At 40.2% G+C, this 14173-nt stretch overlaps 1 protein-coding gene and 1 long non-coding RNA gene across 3 annotated transcripts in view; both read right to left on the reverse strand.

Annotated features, from left to right (window-relative positions):
* The window catches only part of CHID1 (chitinase domain containing 1), a 706518-nt gene that overhangs the window by 51651 nt on the left and 640694 nt on the right, over window positions 1-14173 (reverse strand). The window lies entirely within an intron of this gene.
* On the reverse strand, window positions 11274-13155 carry LOC120917318. The gene is made up of 2 exons (XR_005744185.1): window positions 12355-13155; window positions 11274-12188 (listed from the first exon to the last, which is right to left on the reverse strand). It is a non-coding gene; the product is annotated as an uncharacterized LOC120917318 (long non-coding RNA).

Here is a 14173-nt window from a genome sequence, read left to right on the forward strand (position 1 = left end):
ACAGTTCCTCAGCCTCCTACATTTCAGAACTACTACTATCAAACCTTGCTCAATTAGATTAACCTTATGGCCTCCATTGTCCATACTTGATAATGTAGTGTCCTGACAGGCCTTATTGATATTCTTCCCCTGCTCCCCACCTCTCCCCTCCCCTCCTTAATTAAGCCAAGCACTCATTGGCTTAATTAAGAAGGGACTATCAGGTTATATATATATATTGTCCTGATTACTTATAGCCCTCACTTCTTTGATAGCCAAATTTACTTGTTGATTGCACGTAGTGCACGATACTTGTGGCTGAACCAATACATGTCCGGACTAGTGTCGTGAATTTATGTTGTCTATTGTGAGTCCCGTCTGTTATATCTGTTAATGGCTAATTATTCTTTCAAATGGTTCCATTTCTCCATGTAGTTCCTACATTTCTGTACTTTTTATACACATTTTGATACCATAATAAATCCTTTTGTATCAGAACTTCATTTAGATCATTATTTGTTGCTAATAGTAACCTCTTTTAGGCCTTCGTTTAGGCCATTAACCTCCCCTTGTTTCCCCCTTTTTTAGTCATTACTAATTCGGGTACAGCAACAGAACCCAACCGGGTATATGATCAACTACAGGTACTTACACTAATTACCTGTATATCAGTGGTTATCTTGCGCCTTCCCTTTCCCCAGTTCCCATTATATTTGATATATGTGTAGCGCCCCCTTACTTTCAGTATGGGCACTACGCTAAAGTTAGTGGGGAATGGGAGTTACCTTGCTCCCATTCACTATTTGTTCAAATTGTGGGACTTCTGTCATTCCAGAAATGTCCACTGGGTCAGTCTGTGGTCCAGGGATGCAATGTCATCCCTGGCCAGCAGTTGGCCCCAGAGGGGTTCTAGCAGAGTAAGTTTCTCCAGCAGCCAATCAGAGGAATTTTTCCCTCAAGGGACGTGCTGGAGAGGAGTATACCTGTGACAGGTGTCATGTGTTCTAAAATCTTGGCGGGGTCCCAGTTCCAGGTGCAGCATCCACCTTCAGGGTGTGCGCATCCATGGACCCCGCCGGCGTGGCCCACCTGGCCATAATTGCAGACTACTTGGGACCTCATCCGGAGGTACAATGGGACCCAAGTGACTGGCTGGGTTCCCGGTTGTACTGAAAGGATCCCAGGCTGGGTGATGTTCGATTGGGGAGTCGGTTTGAGGAGGACCCGGAGGCAGGTCGTCCAACAGAGCCTGAACGAACCAATTGGGGATCCGGTGACCAGAGTACTGACAGGTATGTTTGCTGTCATCTGGTGACCAATGCAGAAATCTACTGGGAGGATTCGCTCCATTTATCTATCTAGCTCAGTTATTGTAATTGGCCTGTGGCAGAGGCCTGAGCCGGGTCTGTGAGAGAGGCCTGTTCCTCCCAGAAATCCTAAGTGACATCTCCGCTGCCAGGCCTTTAAAAAAGGGTCTGTCCGGGGGCACTTTAACCACTCAGTTGGAGTGGCGACGAGTTACAAATTGGTACTACGCAGAGCAGTACTGACTGCTCTAATTAATATCCAGGCCTGATACTGCAAGGTTCTTCCTCTCTCTCTATTCATCAACTTTGCCCTTCCCAATTGATGTTGATGTTGATGTTGGCCGTGTTGGCCTGGAAAATAAAGCATTGGAAAAAACCTTTATTCACTGTCTGGACCTTCGTTTACTGTTTGTCTCTACAATTGCACCCCTAGACAACGCCTGGGTAACTTAATAGGCTGTTCCCAAATCAAACAGCGGCTCCTTCGGGGGTAGCGCTACATATGTTTTTTATGGATGATACTTTTTGTTTTTGTATATGATTTTTTTTTTAAAACAGATCCCCGTTCTGGCTCTCTGTGGAGCTATCGCAGGTGGCCAGGGGACTTCGCGGCCACCGGCTATGCGCATCGGCTCTGGCAACATGCCTGCTATAGCCTTTAAAGGGACTGCCGTACCGGAATGGCGATTTGCGCAGCCAAGCCATTCTGCCGCAGTATAACTGCTGTGGCTGGTCAGCAAGCAGCTAAGGTGTATCTACGGTCACAAATTTTCATTTCAGTTTAAAAAAAAGAAAGGATTCCTTTAACATTCTGTCTGGGAGTTGCAACAGGAAGTGAAAGGCAATATCTCCAAAGTAAGGGCAATCCCCTATTAAGTTTTTCATCGGGAATCAAGACACATTTAATAAAAATATATTTATCCTAACTTTTGCATATCCTTTTCGCAGGAAATCTGTGCAACCCTTCATGACATGTAAATGACCATAACATTAGACCACAGGACAGGAATCAAGAGTATGCTCAGATCTACCACTCATGTTTGTCTATAACACAGAGATGATTAACAATTTATGAGGATAACACAAAAGGATAAGTTGTCATCAGCCCAATAAGAATTGAAAATTACAGTCACATGGTTGAAATAAAGATTTTAGCTTATTTTATGATAAACTTCTGTGAATCCTATTGTGCATATAAGGTTGTCAAGCAGCTCTGTATATAAATATAAAATATTTACAAAAAGAACACTGTTAAATAGCTACTGTATATCAATTTGATATATAGGTTTAAAAAGGTTATATCTAAAAAACAAAAAACTCTGGACTATTTCATAAGACTGGCAGAAATGACAGCTTTTATTAAGAAGCAGCAGACACACGATAATTCCACCTCCTGAACTGGACTAATTGGCTGCTGAAGTTGTGCTGCCATCGGAAATGTATTTTACTGTAATTATGTAATCAGTGGATGTAACAGGAACTAATAACTTCCCTGACTTTTGGATCCTAAGTTATTACAGCAGCTAATGAACCTTTAAAGGGCTGATTTATCGTCATGGTGAGCAGAGCTGGATGCTTGAGGGGGTGGCTTGTCCCAGGGACAGAGAAGAGGTGTATTTCACATCACATGGAGAAAAGCCGAGGCTCCAGCACTATATAAACTGTATTATATATGCAGTACTAGACATATTTCTTGTTACAGTAAAAGGTTGAAGGGCAAAATCCAGGTTAAAAAAATCTATTTAAAGTTGTAGTTATACGTGAATTATATAAAATTCACTTAAAGTGGATGCAAACCCGATTTATGAAATTTGAGCTGGGCACCGTATTTACATGCATGAATCACGCACCTTAATTTTAAGAGTGAAGTTTCAGGAAAAAAACCAAATTTTTAAATAAAGAACTTTGAAGCAAAATAAGGATTACAGTCCATTAATGCAGCCTGATCAGTGCCCATCTGCAGCCTAACCAGTGCCCATCAATGCAGCCTGCACAGTGTCCATCAGCACCCTCCCCATTGCCCATTTGCAGCCTCACCATGGCAAATAAATGCAGCCTGCACAGCGCCCATCTGCAGCTTCTTCATTGCCCATTAATGCAGCCTCACCAGTGCCAGATTACACAGCGCCATGATCTTCTGTGTAGCCGGCGATCAGTCACACACAGTGATAGACAGAACAGTTGTCCAATCCTGGGCCAGAAGGTGGGACTGAGTGCCGGGTATACAGGAGATCGCCACTCTGTGTAATCTGGTGGTGTCTGCCCCTCCTTCCATTCAGAGACAGCAGGAATTGACATATAACATGCACACAATTTTCCCCTGATTTTCAGGGGGAAAAGTGCATGTTATACGCCGATAAATACAATATATCTGTAGTGTTTTCTTATCTCTCTTTAAAGCACTATGTCCCATAGCTTTGTCCTGCTCCGTTCCTCTGTTATCAGCCTGATAACTTTTGACAAGCTCTCCGAGACGGGAGATAGAAGTGTGTGTCGGGGGAGGTTGCTATAAATAAATTGGCAGACTGCTAAACTAGTCACAGACACGCTCTGCATGTGTGGTGAGGGGGGTGTGTGCCTTTCCTCCAATCAGCTGTCTCATAGTCTCTCACAGTGTGTAGCAATGATCCTCTTCAACAGGGGAACCATGAACTAAAAATTCTAACAGGATGTGCACTTTCTAAACAGTATATAAAGCTGAAGACAGCAGATATACATGTAAAACCTATATAGGGATTTTTGTTTCATCTCTATGTATTATCTGAGACTGTTCACGTCACTGGGTATATGGAGGGTTTACATTCACTTTACGTCCTGTTTTATTATGCAGTGATCATAGAGGTAGCAAATCAATATATTTCTAGTAATGCTGGTCTAAACAGCTTACTTTCCTTTTATGCTTCAATCAAAATGCTTGGTCATAAAGTAATGTTAAAAACTAAAGTTATCTTGTAATCAAAATATGAAATGCAGTACTCAAATGTGCACATATCTGCAAATGTCTCCTGGAAGATTTTTGGAGCCCCATAACTAAGGGCACTCTATCATGCATTACGAACTTAATCTAGGATGTCGGCAACTTGAACTGCTCCTTCCATCTCCCATCATACCCTCTTATCAATATGTGAGGCAATTTACAATATCATTATTTACTACACAATATGTTGACAAAAAGTGCAATTAGGCCCCCAAAAGACCCCCTACCTTTTTTGGATTGAACAGGTTTTTACAAATGCAAAAGATGTAAAGCATGTAGAACCACTTGGGATAAAACTAGGAAAACTACCAGTTTCTCATCAGTTGTCACAGGTGATGTATATGACATCAGACAGTTCATCACCTGTAAAACCAGATATGTCACATATCTTTTAATGTGCCCATGTAACTTTCAACATATTGGCAGAATCACCAGAACCATGGATAAAAGGGAGGGGGAACATATAGACAACATAAAAAAAGGGTTTAACTACTTGAGCCCCGGCATATAGTCAAATGACGGCGGCAAGGTGGCTCTATAAATCCCAGCCGCCGTCATTTGACGTCTTCGAGTCCTCAGGCCACTGGGGGGCACACGCGCACGCACCCGGCGCGTCCCCCAGATGCCGATGCGTGTGCCTTATGTCCATTAGGTACCTGCGATCGTCAATGACAGAGCAGGGACGTGGAGCTCTGTGTGTAAACACAGAGCTCCACGTCCTGTCAGGGAGAGGAGACAGATGCTATGTCCCTTGTACAAAGGGACACAGCATCGGTCACCTCCCCCAGTCAGTCCCCCTCCACACACAGTTAGAACACACCCAGGATACACATTTAACCCCTTCCTCGCCCCCCTAGTGTTAACCCCTTCCCTACCAGTCACATTTATACAGTAATCAGTGCGTTTTTATAGCGCTGTTCTCTGTATTAATGTGAATGGTCCCAAAAATGTGTCAAAAATCGGCCTAAACTGAGAAAAAAAATGGGATATTTATTATAGCAAAAAGTAAAAAATTTAGTTTTTTTTCAAAATGTACGCTCTTTTTTTTGTTTATAGCGCAAAAAATAAAAACCGCAGAGGTGATCAAATACCACCAAAAGAAAGCTCTATTTGTGGGGAAAAAACAACGTCAATTTTTTTTGGGAGGCACATCGCACGACCGTGCAATTTTAATTTAAAGCGACGCAGTGCTGAAAGCTGAAATTTCGCCTGGGCAGGAAGGAGGTATATGTGCCCAGTAAGCAAGTGGTAACTACCAAAGTGTATTCAACCACTTCAGGTTGGTGCACAATAAGGACCCCTCTCTTCTCAGATTCTAGGGCATTGATAAGGTTTGTCAGCATTGAAGGGGCACAGATATGACAAAAAAGGTGTCCCAAATGGAGACACACTGGATATATAGACTTCAATCACTTCAACCTTTGGGATTAAACATAGACACTAACTTTAAATATTTTATCATTGATTATTGATTTATGGCTTTTTTAGCACCTATTTTGTAATTGATTTTACCAAAATGGGGGGATGTTTTATTGCCCCCCTTTGCAGTTTTAATATGATATATAATTTTATTAATTTAGCTCTTAATTTTCTATTTTTATACATTTATAATTACTACTGGTGTTTATTGGATTGTATCATTATCATTCCGAATATTTTTTATAAATATTCACATCAGATTATTAATTACAGGTATATATTTTCTGGTTGTTGCCTTCCAGACATTATCCAGTAGATGCACCATTTAGAGCATTTTCTCACTTGGTATGCCAAAATCTAATTTCAGATGTGCTATTTTATATTAATTTTATTGTGTTCATTACTTTTTATATATGTAGAATTATCAATGACTAAAGGTTGGCTAATCTTGAGTGGTATTGACAGTGTGTGAATTGGCTGCACTAGAGGGAGAACTGGCATTATATATTTGTCTTCCCCTCCATTTTGGAGGAATCCCACCAATAGAAACCATCCTATCCGTATAAAAGCAAGCTGGAAGCAGCCTGACGTCACTTCCTGAAGACGCTGAGCACGGCAACGCGTATGTTGGAGTGGAGAATCCATAATTTCCGGGTCCTATTTGATACCCCACACAGGCTTTACAACCCAGAGTGAGACGTGGACAGCATGCCACCGCCAGAGGCTAAGCCATATCTGCATACGCTATTTATACCTAGTGCCAGGCCAGGCATTATAACATAAGAGTACAATCTTTTTGTAACTGCTTTTAAACCCTTCATTAAAATTACTACACTATGAGACTTTCTTATTTGCTTCCGTGGAGTCATTTTCCCCATCCTAGTTTCATCATGAGGGGCCATTGGAGTGGAGTGCTGAGGACAGTGGAATCAAATTGGTATTCCAAATGCGCAATTTGACCCCTTTTTATAGGATGGTCAAACACCTGTGGTGAGTTGCCACCTTCCCTTTGAGCACTTGTGATGGAAGCTCTAGAAGATTTAGCTAAAAGCCATTTGTTTCTGGTGTTGGGATTACTGTACTTTTAGCTTGATATATGATTTGTTATTCTATTTACAATGCAGTGTTGGAATTTATGACATTGCATATGTTTTTATAATTATTGTTACACACAGGAACACAACTAGCATCTTAGTTTTTATTTTATTTACATCACGTTGGTGATTCTATCACCTTAAATGGGCAGCTGGTTATTTGTTTTTATCCCCCACTTTTAGGGCGCCATTTTTTGGTTTACATTTACACATTATTTACTATGTCTATATTTTTTTATGTTGAGGCCTCAGAACTTAAAGTTACACTAAATATTTTTTTCTCTCCAAAATGAATCCATTACTTAATGGCTTTATATCAATTTTTCATGATATTGTTTATTACCTTGTTTTTCTGCCTCTTTGTAATGCCCCCCTTACTTATTTTTGTTTGGAACAAGCAGTGCACACTACAAATCCCACAGTACATCTCATGAGTATGAGAGGGTGGCTATATACCTACATACATTGGGGCCATGAAGAATCAACGTAGCCACTCTCTAACAGCATGTCTGACCTGTCATCCACTGATGGCAGGTCAGAATTCAGGGGAGCACAGGTTTTAGGCACTGAACTCGTTGGAATTCATGCAGTGTCTAGCAAGCTTAATCCAAATATGTAAAGTGATGCCATTAAGAGTTTCATTTGATACCATTGTCCACACCTGTTAGAGTTGTCAATGCAGAAAAAAAAAATCACAGCGGTTTGTTTTTGAAGACCCTTTTCTGTAAATAAAGTTAATTTCCATTTTCTAGTTAGATTGTTATAATGACTGCATCATTTTTTTTGCAGATGTTACATTGTAATAATTCAATCTGGCCAACTTTAAATTAATTATCTCCCATAATAAGTATAATGAACAGTGTGATATTGATGTGAAAGTAATTATGAAAAAAACATGTCACCGGGTCTGTAGCTATAATTACACGTAAATAATAAAGGTTATAGAATATAATACAGCATTTTATGTAAATGTACAATACATACTTTAATTTAATATGTTGTGCCTTTCTAAAAGAGTTTATAACCATTTCAGCCCCAGAAGATTTGGATGCTCGATGACCAGACCATTTTTTGCGATACGGCACTGCGTCACTTAAACTGACAATTGCGCGGTCATGCGACGCTGTACCCAAACAAAATTGACGTTTTTTCCCCCCACAAATAGAGATTTCTTTTGGTGGTATTTGATCACCTCTGTGGTCTTTATTTTTTGTGCTATAAACAAAAGAAAAGTGTAAATTTTGAAAAAAACACAATATATTTTACTTTTTGCTATAATAAATATCCCAATTCTTTTTTGAAAAAAAAAAAAATTTTTTTCCTCAGTTTAGGCCGATATGTATTATTCTACATGTTTTTGGTAAAAAAAAAAAAAAAAAAATCGCAATAAGCCTATATAAAGTTATAGCATCTATAAAATAGTGCGTAGTTTTATGGCATTTTTATTATTATTTATTTTCTTTTAAATATATTTATTTTTATTCAAAAGTTTTCCAAAATTATAACATAATACATAAACCGTGTATTAAATATCAGAAAGGGAAATAACCCCAAATTACAGTACCTCTAGCACACTTCAAGTCATCTGGTCAAGCTAGGCAACAAATACATTTCTTAATTCTAGCCCACTGTCTATCTAGTTACCACTTCCTAGATTAGGAACTATATTGCCCTTGAAAAGCGAAGAGGAAGAAAAGAGAGAAAAAAAAAGAAAAACCAAACACCAAAATTCTCAATTTACCCATTTGACCTAATTTCATCCAACAACTCTTAATTAAGCTCTATCTCCTCTTTAATATAATGTCCCTTCTCCCTCCATTTCTTATTTATCCCTTTGTTTAAATACCTTTTACTTTACCTTTTACCCCCCTTTCTCGCCCCCTCCCCCCCCAAAACAATCCACTGGGAAAAATAAATAAAAATTAAATTTAAAAAAACAGTTCCCTCCTCCCCCCTCTCTCTACTCCCTCCACCCCCCCGTGCCCCCCCCCCTTCAAGAAGGCACCCGACCCTCCCCTTACCCATATATGCCAACTGACTTATTCCCTATTTTCACTCCCCAGTAATCTCTTCCCTTCTTCTGAGTATACAAATACATTCCATGCTCCCCAGGTTAAATTATATTGTTCTTTTCTATCTTGGGCAGATAGCACCAAATCCCCTACGTTTCTAACCCTATTCAGCCACTCTACAATCGTGGGTGGCCTAGGGTTTTTCCAATTCCGAGCTATGCCCGCCTTGGCCTCATCAATCAGGTGACAAATTATCGAGTTTTTATATGTCTTTATTGGAATCTGTGATAGATGTAGTAAACAGAAAGCGGGGTCATCTAATATTTGATAGGATGTACATTTTTGAGAGATCCTTTGTACTTCTAACCAATACTTCCTAATCCTAGGGCAAGTCCAAAATATATGTAACAAAGTTCCCTTATTCCTCTTATTTATTTTCATATTTAATAGTAATGGTGGCGATCTGCAATTTTTATCAGGACTGCGACATTATGGCGGACACATCGGACACTTTTGACACATTTTTGGGATGACTGGCATTTATACAGCGATCAGTGCTTTAAGATTCACTGATTACTATAAAAATGTCACTGGCAGGGAAGGGTTAACACTAGGGGGCGATCAAGGGTTTAAATGTGTTCCCTAATGTGTGTTCTAACTGGCACTGACTAGGGGAAGAGATTGATTGGTGTTCATACATTGTACGAACGCACTATCAGTCTCCTCGCCCCTGAGAGAATCAGGATGCGTGTCCATCCCCGTTCTCGCTCTGTAACGAGCAATCAAGCTTGCCCGGGCACTCGGTCGGCTCCGGGGGCGTCTTAAAGAGCCGACGTACAGCTATGACAGCTTACACAGGGGGGGGGCAGCCTGCCGCAGTATAACTGCGGCGGCACATCCGGAAGAGGTTAAAAAGGTATTAGGTGGTTGAATAATCTGTTATTTTATGTCCGCTTTGACTGAGCCTGCGCAGTTCTGGTGCCAACATAATTTTTCCTCAGTGTAAGCTGACCAATGGCACCTCTGCTCTAATTTCTGAGGTAAGTAACCACTGATCTTTTCAGCTTTCAAGAGGAGTATTCTTACCATTGGCAACTTAGTATAACAACAGGGTATCTACCCACTAACAACCACCATTATGTTTCATGAACAACAGTATAAGAGGGTCCTCCCCCCCCACTGACCAACAATGTAAGGGGACCCTTCATATCACTGATTACCAATCTAAGAGGCATTTCTCCATTGACTACAATGTTAAGAGACACCTCAATCACTAGCCACAAATGTATGGTTCATTTCCACCAGTCAATAATTTTAAGGAAAACTTACACAACTGCCACCATTACAATTTGTAGTACATTGTATATGCATTTCTTTTCTGGCTATTATTAGTTTTTTTTTTTTTTTTTTTTTAATGGGTTTATGAAGCAGAGGGATGTTAAATATGCCAAGTCAGACATATGTATTTAATTTTATTGTTGGATCCACAACTTACTGCTCATGTTAATGTACAGGGTGGGCCATTTATATGGATACACCTTAATAAAATGGGAATGGTTGGTGATATTAACTTCCTGTTTGCGGCACATTAGTATATATAAGGGGGGGAAACTTTTCAAGATGGGTGGTGACCATGGCGGCAACCATTCCCATTTTATTAAGGTGTATCCATATAAATGGCCCACCCGGGTGTATCCATATAAATGGTCCACCCTGTATAATGAGCTGTAGGTAGGTATATTTTAATATTTAACAAGGCTTTCATGAAACCTAAAAAATATTAAAGAGCTTCTTTGTGGTAACATTTTTAGAAAGTTGTTATATAATCTGATCTCTTGTGTGGGAACCCACATATGCTGATCAAATATGCAGAGAGCTCTGATTATTGTGTTATTGGATAAATAATAGACCACATAATGGGTAGAAAGCACAAATGATGAACCCATTTTAAATCCAGTTACAGAATGTCCAAGAGTTTTTCTTTAATTTAGGGTTTCCTAACTGGGAGTATCCCTTCTTTTTGGTGTGTGGGAACCATATGATAAGGAAATAGAACTGAATAAAAAAAACCTTATATGTCAGATTACATGTAACTAATATTGTCAGTAACTGTATCTATTTTTTAATTTGACTAAACACAAACATTCAGTACAGGTGAATCTTTCAGATCTGTGAGTTTCAAATCACAGTGTTTGACTTAACACTAGTAAGGCTAGGTTCACACTAGTGCAGCTATGACTTGATCCAATTTTCTGTGCAAAACTGCTTCAGAAGGAGAATGAGTTTAGATTTTAAAAACAAAACTGACAAGTCACTTTATCTACAACAGACAAAAATAAGTCATTACACTTTTTCTTGCATAGGGGGTTTCATGTGTGTGGGGTAAATGTGTACATTTGCATGGAGAATGGCTGCTTTACCTCACACAGGTGAAAAAAACACAACTTTGCAATGAGAAAAAAAAAGAGAATAAAACCACAAAATAGAAGTTTAAATCCTTTATTCAAAGTCAAAAAGATTTTCTTTATTTTGAGCACAAGGACACCTGTTAAAATGCAAAGTCAACTGATATCAAATGACATCCAGCTACACATATTGATCCTGCCAGGACACTTTACCCTCTGGAGAAACAAAGAAATCTGCTAATTAATTTCCAATGCTCACTTATATACTAACATAAGTCCATAAAGTGGACATCATGAGCACAGGTTGTGGATTCAGGTTTACAGGAGCCTCATTCCTTATCAATAGGGAAATTATGGAGCACGCAGCAGGCCAGTACCACTTTGATTGCTTTTTCAGCATCCAACTGCATGCAGGAAAGCAGTATATACCACTTCACAGTACAGACGCCAAATGCACACTTCACAACTGGACAGGCATAGCTCAATCAATATTAAAACATCTTCTGCTTGTGACTAAGTCCATGCCCACTGTAGGGGTGCATTAGGTTCTCAGGTATTCCAAAAGCCCCATTTGCCATAATGACTTGGCTCCATTGTGCATGGAAGAAGCCTTCTTGGGGGAATCTAGAGACATCCTATATATAGCCAACACCACATTGCAGACTTTCCAAAGATTTTCACATCACCTAGACTACCGTAGGCTCCCACATGAATGGGATTCTTGCACCACCTCAACTGCTGTAGGCTCCCACATCAATGAATGTTACGCAGAGGTGGGCATCCACCAATCTCAATAGGACAATGAAAAAGTATTTCTTGTAAATGAAATACCTTGATCCTGACTTGAGTGGCATTTTCACCCCAACACCTTCAGGATGAGGCATTACAACATCACGCAACTCCTCCCACAATGTGGCAAGCAGGTTTCTCAGGTCACTTTTGCCACTGTGATCACACCCATAAAGAACACAAAATATTGTCCTGTTGACAGACACCTAGAATAGAAAATATTTGAAAAAAAAAATATCATCAAAAAAAATTACCATAAGAAAATAAATTACACACACACACACATATATATATATAATTATTAATTTATATATTTATTCTCACACATATTTTTTTTAAAGAAAAATGAATACCATTGGTATAATAGCATACCTGAATGATAGCAGGAGACATGCTCATCCTCATCTGGGTGTCCATGCGAGTTAGTCAGGGTCACAGCCTCTTCTGAAGCTCATAAAAGGTGCCAACAGACATCTGTGTACATTTTTAAGAACTTGTCAGGATAATTCCACAGCCCCATATACATGTTCGGGAAGCATGCTGAAGATAAACGCAATGGATTTGTGTCCATTAGCAAAGAATGCTGCTCTTCTCATCCAATTCTCTCCATCTTCTCACCCTCTTCCACAGAATCAGTAGGACTGCTTCATCAATCATGTTGCTGATGGGATCCATATTGAAGGCAGCCAGGAAAGACAGATAGCTCCCTGCTAAATACAGTAATCCCTCTGCTCTCAATGAAAATGTCACTCAAAACGAAAAATTAAATGTTTTGCAATGCATTGTGGGCATTTGGGAGTGAAAATATAGCAGATGGGAGGGAGTGTTTGGGGGGAAAAAAGCTTGTAAATGTGAATGTACATAAACACGTATAAATGTGCATACAAAATGTTTCACTGCCAGCAATTTTGTCATTTACAGAGGTTTTTTCATATGTCCTGTGTGCATGAGGCCCAATACGCTGATCTTCCCAGAGAAGAGCTGTGTGTATGTGGGGGGACGTGTCAGCGCAAGTCTTTTGTACATGGAGGACAAGCAGGCTGTGCTCCAAGTACAGCCGAGAAAACTGACCATGTTGGGATGGATGTGTTTCTATGCCTAATGTGGTAAGTTTGAAATAGGAAAGCAGGGGGATTGGCAGGATCATTTAAAAGTGGGTTTAAAGACATAAGAGTTGCTACCTTAACGCATTCTCTGCATCAAGGTAAAAAACTTCCATGATCAGCCACCCCCCCCCCCCCCCCCCCCGAAAAACTTACCTGGCTCTTTCTATCTAGCACTGTGCCCGTCTGCAGCAGTGATGCTCTCTCTCTCCCTCTTCACCAGTGGTGGCTTGTAAACCTTTAGGATGGGGAGGCGCCAGGCAAACCCCTTCCTTTTTACCCCTCCCACTTCTCATAAGCTACACCCCTTATAGAATCCACCCACTTCGTTCCCTATATTCCACCCATAGTGTCAGGAGTATACAGCCCAGCATCCCAGATAGGGTATACAGCCCAGCATCCCAGATAGGGTATACAGCCCAGCATTCCAGATAGGGTATACAGCCCAGCATCCCAGATAGGGTATACAGCCCAGCATCCCAGATAGGGTATTCCCTTAAAGAAGTCACGTGATCTGTAATGCAACGTGTCAGGAGGAGGCAGTGACATCACTTCCGGTGGCTCAGTTACCCGGTAGTAGCGGTGAGTAGGAGAGCTTTGTATCTCCCTTATATAATTTTCATGCAATATACAAGACGATAAATTGTGTGAGTGAAATATTGTCACATGCAATTAATACACGCTTTACTTATAATATTGCTCAATTAAAGTTTTCCTTTCATTCTTGACTCTGAACCACCACAGAGAACAGCTGATGTCTACATACTAAAGGATACTCTGAATATCTACCTTCAACAGCAGCACACCCCTGTTTTTGGGACTATTTAAGATTTTAGATCTTAAAGGGACTACTTGACTCAGTTGGGTCATCTCTTAAGGTGAGTAGCAGGGCTTCAGTATTTTATATCACAGATATGGTATACAGCCCAGCATCACATATATGGTATACAGCCCAGCATCACATATATGGTATACAGCCCAATATCACAGATATGGTATACAGCCCAGCACTCTCTCAAAACCAACAATGCGTTACATCCACCGAGCCACCGCGTCACTTCCGATTTTCCACTGGCACAGAGAAACCA

This window comes from Rana temporaria, chromosome 11 (assembly GCF_905171775.1).
Source record: "Rana temporaria chromosome 11, aRanTem1.1, whole genome shotgun sequence".
Taxonomy (NCBI): domain Eukaryota; kingdom Metazoa; phylum Chordata; class Amphibia; order Anura; family Ranidae; genus Rana; species Rana temporaria.